The sequence below is a fragment of the Hydra vulgaris genome, chromosome 01 (assembly GCF_038396675.1).
Source record: "Hydra vulgaris chromosome 01, alternate assembly HydraT2T_AEP".
NCBI classification, from domain to species: domain Eukaryota; kingdom Metazoa; phylum Cnidaria; class Hydrozoa; order Anthoathecata; family Hydridae; genus Hydra; species Hydra vulgaris.
The window spans coordinates 13,058,317-13,072,459 of NC_088920.1; the positions used below are offsets into that span (position 1 = coordinate 13,058,317).

At 29.1% G+C, this 14,143-nt stretch overlaps 1 long non-coding RNA gene across 1 annotated transcript; it reads left to right on the plus strand.

Annotated features, from left to right (window-relative positions):
• Positions 1-12,289: 12,289 nt before the first annotated feature.
• On the plus strand, positions 12,290-13,090 carry LOC136074785 (uncharacterized). Its single transcript, XR_010635435.1, has 2 exons — positions 12,290-12,721; positions 12,994-13,090. It is a non-coding gene; the product is annotated as an uncharacterized LOC136074785 (long non-coding RNA).
• The last annotated feature ends 1,053 nt before the right edge of the window (positions 13,091-14,143 follow it).

Sequence of the window (14,143 nt, forward strand, 5' to 3'; positions counted from 1 at the left end):
ATTATTTTTTTGTTTTAATAATAACTTTAACTCTATAACTATGTTCAGTCAGGAATATTCAAGTAGGGGAGATGGGGGCGCATTGATCGCCGTAGCAGTGTTTTGAAAATTGCGCAGAACCTGAAAGAGATGTAAAAACTTATTAACTACGAAACACATGTAGAACTATCTGGCTTTTGGAATATATAAATATTTTGATTTAAAAAAATGATAAACATGAATAATTTTAACTTTTAAACAACCCTCTCAAAAGATCAATGTACCGCAAACTATGGGGTACTATGATCTCCGACTTGGGGCGCATTGATCTTATATGCGTAAAATTATCTAAATGTTTAACACTTCTACAACTAAATCTTGTAAATAATTTAGTCAAAGGGTAATATTGTATAACATATAATACATCTAAATTTTTTAATTATTTTTTAAATATAGCAGTTAAACCCACTAGTCTATTTTTTAATTAAAAAATGTATAAATCACAGCAGCTATAAGCTACCCGCTTTATATACGTTTAAAACTTTACAACAACTTGAAATTTATAAGAATTGAAATATAAAGACTGAAATATGAATACAACTTTTAAGTTTACAAAACTTGTTAAAAGTACAATATTTTGATTGAGTATTTCATCATTTGTGAAAGTCAAGTTGTGAAGCAGCATTTGGTTTGCATTGTTTTTTATTCCTAAGCAAGTAATTCTTAGTTTCTTTCTTATCTTTTGTGGAGACTTTTTGTTGATTTTTGGTTTGCTTCAAAATTTTCTTTTCTTTTGACAAACGAATTTCATTTTTGACAGGAGTATCAGTCAAGATCCTTGTTTTTAACTGCCTACTTTTAACATTTTTTTTTCTGGCAGATGCTTTTGGGTAAGGTTTTAAAACCTCAGGTGAGATTATAGAAGCAACACTTGTTGACACTTTGTTTAAAATACTTGTTTCAATATATACTATAGTTATTTCAGACTCTATGTGATTAACATGTGCTGGTATCATTTCAGATTCCATGTTGTTGACAGGAGTGATAGTAACTGTATCTGGAGCAGCTCTATCTGTAACTGATGATGGTAAATATTTGTCATCTTTGAAAATTTCAGAATTGAATGGCTCAATGCCAGCTACTCTAAATCCTGTCTGTATATTAGATGGTGAGAAAGCTTTTGTATACGGTTCTCGAACTATTGAAACAATATCATAAATGGTCATTGGTCTTGGGTTTGAAACCATCCAATTATCACATGCAGAATTGTAAAACCTTTTCAATGGTCCAAAAACAGTTCTATCTAATGGCTGCAATTTATGGCTGCAATGGGGAGGAAAACTTATCATTGTAATTCCGTGTTGTTGAATTGCAAGCTCCAAGCCTTTAACAGAAATATGACTTTCATGACTGTCGAGAAGTAACAAAACTGGAGATTCCTGAGAACAGTTTGAATATTTAACAAAATGTTTAATCCATTCTATGAAAATTTCTGAGTTCATCCAACCAGAAGGATTTGCAAATCCCACACATCCAGGAGGTCCTTCCTTAATCATGTAATCATGAAACTTTACCCTAGGAAAAATAAATAATGGAGGAATGGAATTTCCAATAGCATTAGAGGCACAACATGCAGTTACCAATGTTCCTCGTTCTGCAGATGTGATTCTTCCAACTTGTTTGCTTCCTCTACCAGCTAAAACCTTTACCGGCTTTTGAACGGTTGTTAAACCAGTTTCATCAACATTATATATACAGTTAGGATTATATTTATATCGATTTCTTACCGTTTTAAGATTTTGAAAAAACTCTCTTACAGTGTGTTTGTTAAAAGCTGTTGATCGAGCGAAGCTCGTTGCTTCAGGTGTTTGTAGAGACAACTCTGTTTGTCTTTTCAAAAAAACCTTGCAACCAATCAATGCCTGCATTTTTATTTTTGATCCATGATGATGGGCATATCTTATTGTTTTTTAAAGCAAATTCATATGCCAATAATCGCGTTGACCTAGTTGAAAGGCCATAGTTCATTTTTGATGCAATTAGTAAATAACTTGATAAACTTTTTTCATCTTCTGCTGTAAAAACTTGTCTATTGTTGTAGTTAGGCTTGAAAGCTTGATTTGGATTAAGTCTCTTTATACGACAATATCTTTTTAAAGTCATTCTATCTATGTTAAACTGACGTGCTACAACATTCAGTTGTGTTCCTTCTAAAACTTTATTAACAGTTACTTTCATTGTTTCACTTGGTATAGCAACTTTATTTGTTTTTTTAATTCTATTTCTAACCATTTTAAGATCTGTAAAAAAATATATCAATAAAAACATATGTTTTTAATAAATGCTCATATTTAACATAATAATATTATGTTAAACATTTTTTAATTATTATGTTAAATATTATTCTTTTGATATTATAAAATAATAGTATTATTATTTCTAGCTTATAACATAAGTAGATTTAAAAAATGAAATGCTAAAAGCTATTGTTTGTTTATATATAGTTTTTTTTTAAATTATAAATACAATTCCATTCGTTTAACTGTATTGCTTATAAACAAAAACATGGGGCACTTCGTCTTCTATGGGGCACTTTGGTCCTCCGATCAATGGGCCCGCATAGTCAAAGATCAATGTACCCCAATAGGTATAGGTAACATATTAATAGCAATATCTACTGTAAAAATTGCAGCCAAATAAAAATTATATATTATATTATACACCTAACACTTACAAATTTAAAATAAAATTGTTGTTAACCCATACAGACATCTAAATAAAAATATATTTGAATTATAGTACGATTTAAAAAAATCACTTTTTATGACGAAAAACAATATTTTCTTTATTTTTTTTGACGCTTATAACCTTATGAAAAAATATTACGAATAATCAATTAGGGAAGCATAATGGTTAATTAAATTGCAACCTCACTTCTAGTAAGGCAAAAATGAACGAGTAAAAGCCAAAAGATCATAATGCCCCGGCGATCAATGCGCCCCCATCTCCCCTATTATGATTTATTTTTGATATTGCTTTATTTATAGATAGAGAGTAAGATGGGGTAATTTCGCCATTAATTCTTTCAATTTAAATAACTTGAGAACTAAAAATGAAAACTGAATTTTTTCAATTGTTAATAATATTTTTATAAACTTTACAAACTTTAATTTTTTTTAAATAATTAGAACATAAAAAAAGGGGTGGCGAAGTTACCCCAATAAAATCTAATTTCGGAGAATTTTGCCATCTATGTTATTTACAACATAAATTTTTTATTATAAATTATAAATCTTAAAAACACATTTACAATCAGTAAAATATAAGAAATCTAACAATATTCAATAAGTGGGTGCATGACCATCGATACCGAGAGGTATTAGTGCATGTCCCTCCTCCACCTTTTTTACCTATTTTTTTCTTTTTTTTTTAAAGAAATGTAGGTTATTTGGAAGCCGTAAAGACGGTCCTGAAGGTAGGATACATTATTACAACACAAATTATAATACATGAGTTGTTTGAAATGTTTTAATTACTAAAAAAAGAAGCAGAGAAATAATATTAATTATCCAATCAAAGCGCATTTTTATTTAATATAAATAAGTGGCGAAATTCCCTTATTTAGTATTTCCGTAATAACTTTAGAACCGATCAAAATTAGAAAGAAAAAAACAATACAAAGATTCTTTGAAAAATTTCCAATATTTTTTGTCTTTTAAATTTTGAATGGAAATAAAAATTTGATTTTTATGCGAATTTTAAATTTCCTGTTTTTTATAGATTATTTTTGTCAATTAATTTTCTTATTAGGTTTTCACAAAAAGAAGATTTTTTTTGACATAATTTGATAAGAAGCTTGCTTTTCTTCTAATAGAAATTTGAATTATATTCCTGAGTAAAGTTAAAGTTAGGAAAGTGGATATAAACTAATTGGTGGCGAAATTTGTAAAGTGACAAAACTACCACATTTTACTCTATAAAGGAGATGCTTATTTTTTCATTATTTAACAGAGTTTTATATAAATTTTATAATATAATTTTACTTTACTATACACATTTTAAAAGCCCTGATAGGTGTTCTATAAGAAGATTGCGATGACTTCGGTTTTCCATATCTTCTTTGATCAATTTCCCTGTCTGTTTATATATACTGTTTATTTATTTTTATTTTATAAAAACTTTTTTTGTGCTTAAAAACGTTTATTTTTATTTTTCAATTGTTTGAACAGCGAAATATATGTTGAAAAAAAAAACAACCTGTTTATGAATTTAGGGTAGATTAGGGTATTATGAACACCTTAAATAAAAATTAAAATTGGAGAGAGTGGGGAGAAGTGGAACGCGGGAGAAGTGGGACAGCCTGAAATTTCTAAATACGAGTGGTGCCTAAATACTGTTATTTAATTTAAACAATTAAATTTCTTCCCCTCTATTTAGTAGAAATTGCTTTGTTTACCTGCATGCGCTGGAAGCCCAAATTTTGAAATGGACTTCAAAAAAGTGTTTACATTGGGGTGAAATGGGACAGAAAAAATAGATATTTATGCCATCCTTTTTCCTGTTTACGCTTGATTATTTCTACTGGTGAAAGCTCTTGAACTTTATGTCGGTTAAGTGATTTTTTGATTTTATCATTTTCTATTTAATAATTTGTGTTAAAATGTTGTTTTAAATATATTTGTCCCACTTCTACTAACACTTGTCCCACTTTACCCAAATGGCACGGTTTTTCTAAAAGCAAAAATTTATATACTTAGTTATAATTGGCAGGAAATCAAAGAGGGTTGAATCGGTGCCTAAAAAGAAGGTTTATTTGTAAAAACTTGTTTGGTTCAGTTTATAGATTAAATAAAAAAGATATTGCAGTTACCCTAAAAATATATTTACGTTTCCCACTTCTCCCCACTCTCCCCTATTTTTAAAAATAAATATGCTGAATCCAAAATTTTTGCGAATAAACATTTTTTAGGAATTACTACTCATAATCTACATAAATATTTGGGCAACCGAAATTATATCTTAAAAACACAGAGGTTTTAAAAAGTAGCAAAAATGATCATATAACCCAAACCACTTGATAATATGAGTAGGGCTGTTATCAAATAAATAACTAATTAATAAATAATTAAATAATTTTTTTAATTTGAATTTGTTTGAAGTGTATTTTGTTTTTTTAAAAATTCAAATAATAATAAATTTTGCTCACAAAACAGTTAAAAAAAAAAAAGAATGTAAATTTTTTCTGTCTTTCTTTTCATCTGTGTTCACGCATTTTGTTTACATTTTATTCTCGCTTGTTCAGCCAACAAAGTCAATTTGACGCTTCTTTGACTGAGTAGTGGCGACATATTTTTTCATTATGAATATAAACAACATAATAAATTTACTTTTAATTTTTTTTAGAAGACATAGATTTAAATAAGATTCTGAAAATAGAAAATCAGCGGATCGAACCAACGGCAAAGCTTTATTAAGTTTGAAAGCATTCATTCAAATGGTTCAATTGTCAAGTGCAAATATTGCTCTTCAACATTTCAACCAGCAGCCCAAGCTTGATGATTTATCATCTTAAAAACATTGAAAGTCATAAAATTATAAAACTTTTGGAGTTAAAGAAACAAAAATCAGTTAAGAAAAAGAGTAGTCAGATTTCAATTACTGCTGTTGTCTTAGAAACAAGATTGATTAACCTAAGGCTGTTTTTGCCAGACTTGTTGCAGTTAATCTTATTCCAATTTTTAAGTTGGAGAAAAATTCTTTAGATGAATGGACATTAAAGAAAAATCATAGGTATATATGTTTAAATTTGCATTTTTCGAAAAGACAAGCTTAATCTCCTGGATTAATGGTTCTATGTCACCAAAGAAAGCATTTAAAATGGTTATAAAAAAGATGAAAGATTTTAATTTAAATCTTGATCAGATATTCTTGGTATATTTGGTATACCTACTAAATAAACTGATGGTGGTGTAAAAGATCTACACAAAAGACTTTTTTTGAAAGATATATTCTCAATTGAAAATAGTCCATCAATTGAGTCAAATAAGAAGAGTACTACTCCAGAATCTAAGGAATTGTTGCCAAAGAAGAGGAGAATTTATGAACTTTATAAATATTTATCTGACACTGTTGTGGCTTCACTAACTAAAAATATGTTATTATTTATTAAAAAAGAGTTTGTATTGTTTAATGCGTCTAATAATCGACCAAAAGGCATGAAAAGATCAAATTTTATACCACTTTTTATTGAAACAATACTTCTATGTTTTATGCAAAAAAAATTAGTTCGTTATTTTTTCAATTTTATTAACTCAAACCTTTAAACAATAAAATTAAAAATATTTTGAATTTAGATTACAGAAAGGGATATAGTATTATAAACACATGAAAATTTTTTTTCTGTGTTTTGTTTTTATTCAAAAAGAAAATAAAACCACTGCAATTTCACAAATTTAAACTAGGCAGTTTTAATGAAAAATATTGGGTAATTTGCAGAGGTGGAAAAAAACGAATTACAATTACTCACGTTACTAAAATTGAGTAGTTGTTTTGCCAAGCAATGTGGAACATGACAGATCGGTCATACTTGGCAGCAGAAACTGAAAAAGAGAAATGCAAGCTCCAGCTTATCAGGCCGAATCAGATTAGGTGGAACTCGACATACATGGCTGTGGAGAGAATCTTAAGGATCATACAAGTAAAAAGCCCAGAAGCTATCAGAAATGTGCGTGGAGAATTCAAAGTAAAAATGTAAGCTTTTTTATATATAATTTAATCAGTGTAATTAAATTAGTATAAAATAATACTGATAGAAATAATAGCTTGAAGTTCCTCTTCTCTTATTATATAAATATTTATTCCACACCTTTTTGTGCAAGAAATGTCTATAAATTTGCATTTGAAGCAATTCAGGATGAAGTCTAAAAACGTTTTGGTAGAATGATGCAAGACCCAGAACTGAAAGGAATGAAATTATAAGAGCAGGTATGATTTCCTTTTTTTTTATGTCATATTGTAATCTTTTTTGTCTACTTTTTTACAACTTAATTATCCATTGTTGCTAATTACATTAAGTAGAGTAAAATGAATCTTTGCATTGTAAAAAATATAATATGAATTGTTTCGTTTTTAAACAGGTTTGGTCTATGCGAGACAAAACATTGATCTGATAGCCGAAGTGGAGCAGTTTGGGCAACATTCATCAGATGAAGAAGATTTCTTCTCATAAATGAAATCAAGAAGATCACAATGTACAGGGAAGGTTGATGAGTACCTTGTTTGAAATTCGAAAAAAATGGATTTCTTGAACTAATTTTCACGCATCAAAAACCTTTCTCTTAAACTGAACACTGGTCTTCCTGCCCCTGCTTCTTGTAAGCGTCTATTCAGCGGTGCCGGACTCTTATTTACTTAACAAAAGTTTATAGTTTAAATTTATTCACATATATATAAAAGAATAGACTACATTATTTTGTTTTTTTATTGGACAGCTTTGTTATTTGTTAAAAAAGTAATGCAGTAACTTTAACTCTGTACATTTTTATATTTACAGAGTACATTTTTAATTGGCTACTTTTTAATTTTACTTGAGTAAACTTGTCGACCGGTAACTTTTACTTGAGTAAACTTTTCGATCGATAACTTTTACTTGTATTTGAGTAAAATTTCACTTAAGTAACAGTACTTTTACTTAAGTACAATTTTTTTTTTACTTTTTCCACCTCTGGTAATTTGAGTATGCTCATATCAAGAATTTTTCAAACAAAAATGAAACGGACGATTAGCTTACATATTTTTCTTTATAAAAAAATAAATTTTATTATTTAAGCATCAAATTTTGCGCCATAGATTTATGCATGTGTAGTAGTAGTAGTAGTAGTTGATGCTGTAGCCGCCCGAAGACGACGAGTGTGTGTATTAATAACACACTTAGACAGCCGTGTCAGTATTAATTTTATTTAAAAGGAGCCAATTGTCTAATTGTGCTTTAAAACTGTTTACTGATTTTGCATTAACTACATCTTTAGGTAGTTTGTTCCATGGTTTTGTTATTCTGTTAGTAAAGAATGAGTGTCTTAAGTTGCATTTTGTTTTTTCGCGTTCAAACCTGACACCGTTTCCTCTAGATAATTGAAAATCATTAGGCTTGAAACCGTTTAAAAAGTCCACATTTTCAATCTTATTTAATAACTTATAAGTCTGGATCAAATCTCCACGAAGTCTGCGTTCACATAATGGGCTGAGGCCAAGAATCTCCAGTCTTTCCTCGTATTTCATTTTTACCAAAGTTGGATTAAGTCTCGTAGCCCTGTGTTGAACTTTCTCGAGCAGTTCTATTTCTCCTTTAAGCTGAGGGGACCACACTGGAACCGCGAATTCAATTATTGGGCGAACAAACGTCACGTATAAGACTTTAAGAGTCTGCACATCCAGTTTCACAAATGTGTTTTTAATCATTCCCAGCATTTTATTTGCCTTCGAGCTGCAAGATATAACTTGCTGTCTCCATTTCATGTTTGCTGAGAATAATACGCCTAGATCTTTTTGAATAGTAGTTTGTCCTAGGACAACATTATCCATAGAATAATCGTGTTTTGGATTGTTACTTCCATAATGTATTATTTCGCATTTTTCTTTATTAAATTTCACTAACCATTCTTTAGACCAGTCCCAAGCACTGTTTATATCTCGTTGAAGACTGTTTATTTTCTCTATTGAGTTCACATCAATCATTATTTTGGTGTCATCTGCATAGAGCTTGGCTACATTTTGTATTCTATCCGGCAGGTCATATATGAATAAAACAAACAATATCGGGCCAATTACCGATCCCTGCGGAACTCCGCTGTAGATATCGCGACAGCTCGAAACAGTATCACCGTTGACTACGCGTTGCTTTCTATCTTTTAAAAATTCCTCTAACCCCTTTAGCAGCTTTCCTGTAATTCCATACGCTTTTAATTTTAAAACGAGTCTTTTGTGCGGCACTTCGTCGAAAGCTTTCGCAAAGTCTAAATAAACCACACCTACCGGACGATACATTGCGATATTTTCTGTTAAATAATCCACAGTTTCCATGAGATTTGTCGTGCATGATCTAGATTTAACAAATCCATGTTGACACTTCGATAAAAATTTATTGTTCGTAAAACGTGCTAAAAGTGAGTCTTTTATTATGCTCTCCAGAATTTTACACGGCACAGAAGTCAGTGATACTGGTCGATAATTATTCGCTTCTAGCTTACTGCCTTTGTTCTTAAAGATTGGGGTAATGTTCGCAAATTTCCATTGCTTAGGTAGTTCGCTCTTATCAATCGAAGACATAAATATCAATGTGATTGGCATTGCTAGTCCTTCAGCGTAATTTTTTAAAATGATAGTACTCAAATGATCAACTCCACATGATTTCTCAATGGATAATTTGCTTAATCTTGTTACTACGTCACTGTAATTAATTGCACTCTCGTCAAAATCTAAATATTTACCCCCACATCTCGATCCGAATTCTGGTAATACTTGGTTGCCCTCTCTAGTGAAAGAGTTTTGAAAATTTTCGTTTAAAATGTCAACAATCTCACTAGTCGTATTTGTAACATTTCCTTCGACGTTTTTTATCGCTTTAATTGAGCTCTTTACATTTTGTTGATCGTTCACATATTTAAATAGTATCTCTTGTTTCTAATCGATTTGTAGACCAGTTCGCGTTCGTATTTTTTTCTGGCTTTACTCGTTTCAATTTTAACTGTTTTACACAATGCTTTGTTTTCGTTTACCATATTTTTGTTTTTCCAATTTGTGCAACAGTTTAAATGTCTCATTCGTCTTTTGTTCTTCACAAGTTCTTTTAATTCATTGTCAATCCAAAAAATTCTTTTACGAGTCCTGTTTTTCAAGCTGTGACACGGTATATAATTTTGACAAGCTTTGTTAACATAAAAAATGAGCGTGTCGTACATCTCCTGGACATTAATTGCATCAAAAATGTTTACCCAGTCTGTATTTGTTAAAAATTTGTTCATTCCTGCGAAGTCAGCTTTTTTTAAAATATATTTCCGATTGCTAGCTACAATTTTTGTCTCATGGTGATTGAGTGCATATTTAAAGCAAATTACAAGATGTCCTTTGCTTATATGCCCTCATACCGCATTTGTCTCAACTTGAAATAATTTTTGTTCGTTTACTGTGAACAGTAAATCCAATGTATTCTCGTACGTTGATTCGTTTAGTTGAAAAGTAGGTATCGCGACGTGCTGAATTTGAAATTCGCCGTTTTTTATTTCCGAGAAATGATGTTCGATCGAGTGTTCACTGGAATTTATTGCATGAACTGTTCCATCTGACCATTCAATTTTCGGAAAATTAAAGTTACCCATTATTAAAAAATCTTTAAAACCCCGTTTGTCCACATATTCTCTTGCAGTTCTGAAAACATTTCTGAACAGTTCCATATCTACCATATCGTTTGGTCGGTATATGCATCCTACCAAATATTTGTCGTTCCCAAAAACTAGTACAGCCCAGATTTGTTATAAGTCAGTCGTCAATAGCCATTTTTCATTTACTTCATAAGACGTTATTTCGCTATTCACGTAAATACAAACTCCTCCGCCCACGCGGCCATCTTTTCTGTCGCAACGATATAAGCAAAAATTTTCCACACACGTAATTGAAGTTTCACTAAACCATATTTCCGTTACTCCGATTATGTTTAATTCATTCAGGTGACACAATACTTTAAATTCCTCAAACTTGTTGTTTAGTGAAGTGGCGTTCAAATATATACAGGATAAAAACGATAAATTTTCGCTTTTTTTCGCTTTCATTTTTTTTTCTCTATAGTTGTTTTTTAAATCGCACAATCTCGTTTCCACGAATCGCATATCGAAAGGGCGAGTTGGCGTCAAGCTTCGAATTTAAGTCGTTTCGTTTCTTCCTCAACTCAAAGTCCTGTAGTCTCTCGGCCTCTGTCAAGTCTGGGCATATATAGACTTCTTTAAAATCTTGTTTTTCTCTTAGCTTTTTTGACGCGAGTAAGAGAGGATTTCTTTCGCCTTCGGATAACTGGAGTAGAATCGGGCCTGGTTTGGCAGCGTTAATTTGATTTGAATCTCCTTAAATGTATCGGTTTAACATTTTCTTTTCCTATTGTTTTTAGTAAGTCCTCAATTGCTTTCTTGTCTTCTTAAATTTTATCGTTCCTCTCAGTTTTGCTCGACACTTTAATTCCATATATAATGACGTTCTTTTCGCGTTTCTTTCGCTCCTCCTCCCAGTCGGCATATCTAGTATTGTAAATACTCGGAGTATTGATCACGTATAACATACCGCCGTTGATACCAGAAAAATACGCATTTAGTTTTAAGTTTCGAATTCGAGTTCAATACCACTTATTTATCGAAAATACGTATTATTTAATATTTGATCAAAATCGGATACGATATCGTACCCGAGATTTTGATCAAATATCAACATATAACAGAAAAACGAAAATCTTTGCTTTAAAGCGCATGCTTAAACTGAAATTGTGAAAGCAAAATTTAAATAAAAATGTTTCCATTTGAGAAATTTAGTAAAAAGTTTGTCTGGAATGAAAAGGAATAGTCAGGAATACATGAAAAGTTGTATGAAGAGATATCGTTCTGCTAAAGCAGCATCGCATATCTCAAATACAGTTACAGTACTTTTTTGTACTAAAAAAGTTATTAAAACTTTATCATAAAAATATTTATTACTACTTTTAAATTTATTTTGTTTTATTCTTATTTTTTATTATATTCTTATTTTCTGATTATCTTTATTTTATTTATTAAGTCCTAAATTAATATAATTCAAATATATTATAAATCCTATCATTTAATACCTTGCTTATTATATTATGTTGACTATTATTTTATTAACATTTCTGTTATGCTATTACCTTTTTTTCGTACTGTTTTAAAAAATTTAGAAAAATAAATTAAAATTTCGAGCAAACACTAACATTTTATTGTTGCTAAACGTTAAATTTTGTTATAAGGATTGCAGTTCTTCTATCTGTTTTTTGCTCTTAATTCAATAAGTATTTGATTTAAATTAAATATAATTATAATTTGATATTTTATTACGAGATATATGTTTTTATATATATATATTCATATATATGAATCTTTTTAGATTTTTTCATGTTATTTTTAAATTTTTTGTTCGCGCAATTCAAGTTATATATGTTTGTAGTTTGCATATATGTTTATACTATGTTCAAAGTTAAAAAGTTTTTGATAAATATATGTATGTGTTATGTAATTATTTTATAAATGTGTCATTAAAATAGTATAAAATGTATCTATTGTGTATATAAATATTATATGAGGTGTTTGTATATGTTATATAAAGTTGAATAAATGTATTGTGTTTTATAGTTATTATGTATGTTTATATTATGTTGTTTCCATGTTTTCAAAGTGTGCGACTTGGCAAACGTGTTGAGCATGTTGAGAAAAATCATTTTGCCGTATATACATTTTGTTTATATCTCAATTTGAATTTTTAGAACCATGAAGTACAAACATGATTTGTTTTCTAAAAGCTAACATGAAATAACAATATTTAACAACTACTACTCTCTTATCGTGACATCTTATCTCTATCAGATATATTGATTTTCGATTCATGTTTGATTTTTTTCTTTGTATTTATTTATCAATTACATTTTTTCATTTCAGATTTATCATATCATGGATTTATGCGATATAAAAGAACAAATGTATGTAAATTTTTATGAATTTTTTCTAGGCTTTTCTAAATGTGTTTCTTATTCACATTTTATTTCACAAGCAAGGTCTGCAAGCAAATTTAAGCTGAAAATTTTTTTTAGCTTTTAAGGAGAATTGGCGTTATTCTTTGTTTTATTTAATTTGTTTAAATATAGTAGTTTTAAAAAATAAATGTTTGTTTGTTCTTGGTTTTTTACTTATCTTTTTTCAGATTCTTATAAACTAGGCAACTCAGCTAAGCAAGTTTTGTTTTATTTTTTAGTGCTATTGGAAAGAGCTGAAAGTTATTTTTTAGAGTGATTGAAAAGAACTGAAGTGTTTTTTAGTTACTTCACACGGTGTAAGTGATACTGGTTTGAGTAAGTTTACTATTTTGTTTTATTTTATATTGGATTTATTTTATATTTGATATATATTATATTAGATATATATTTTGTGTATTTAACATGATTACTTTAGAGTAAAATATACTGACTGACATTGCTTCAATATTTTATACAAGATTGTGCATTTATTATTTTTGTTCATTAAGGTAAAAATAATTTTGTGCATTGTAGATTCTTTGTTAATTAAAAATAATTGATGTAAATAGATATTGTTTAATATTTTTGATAAACGACTTATGTATGTAAACATTGAAAAAGATATGGATTTCAATAAATCTTAAGTTTAAATAAAGTCTTTGATTAGGAAAGATCACAATTTGTAAGATTCTTTTACGTTCATTTGTTCAACTGTAACAATAGTAAGATTACTGGTAATATGATAACAGTGAAATTGAAATAGATAGTATTAGGTTCAACAAAGTTATTAATGTAAAATGCTAATAGGCAACTTTAAAATAGTTGTCAAATGAAAAAAAGAGATCTTGGCAGGATAAAATTAATCGTTGATGAAATGTAAGAAATGTAACTCGAAGTGCAGAAAACTTACTTGACAGAATTCAGTGTCAAGCAGTGTTAATGTCTGTTAACTTGATTTTACTTTAGACACTTCAGAACAAAGCAAAGTATGAGTTTAACTATTTATAGTAACAATTAACACTTTTAAATCTAAATAATTTTTTTTTTTTTTTGTAATTTCTATCATAATTGTGTTCTTTTTTTAATTTTTTTTTTTAGTTTGTCTATCCTTTGTCATCTTTTGATTAGTTAGCTAACTGTTGAAACATGGTTTTAGTTTTTGTAAATTTAGTATGATATGAAATTTACTCTATTAATCGTTAGTCAACAGTTAGAGAGAAGCTGGAGCCTAATTAAGAAATGCTGGAAATTAGCTTTGAATCAAGCTAAAAATAATTTTGTTTACTGGTAACATAATAAAACCAGTTACTAGTTTTTATTCCGTGCTTTTTTAACTTAAATACTTGGACTAAAAAGATTTTAATTATTACAATATTTGAACAATCAAGG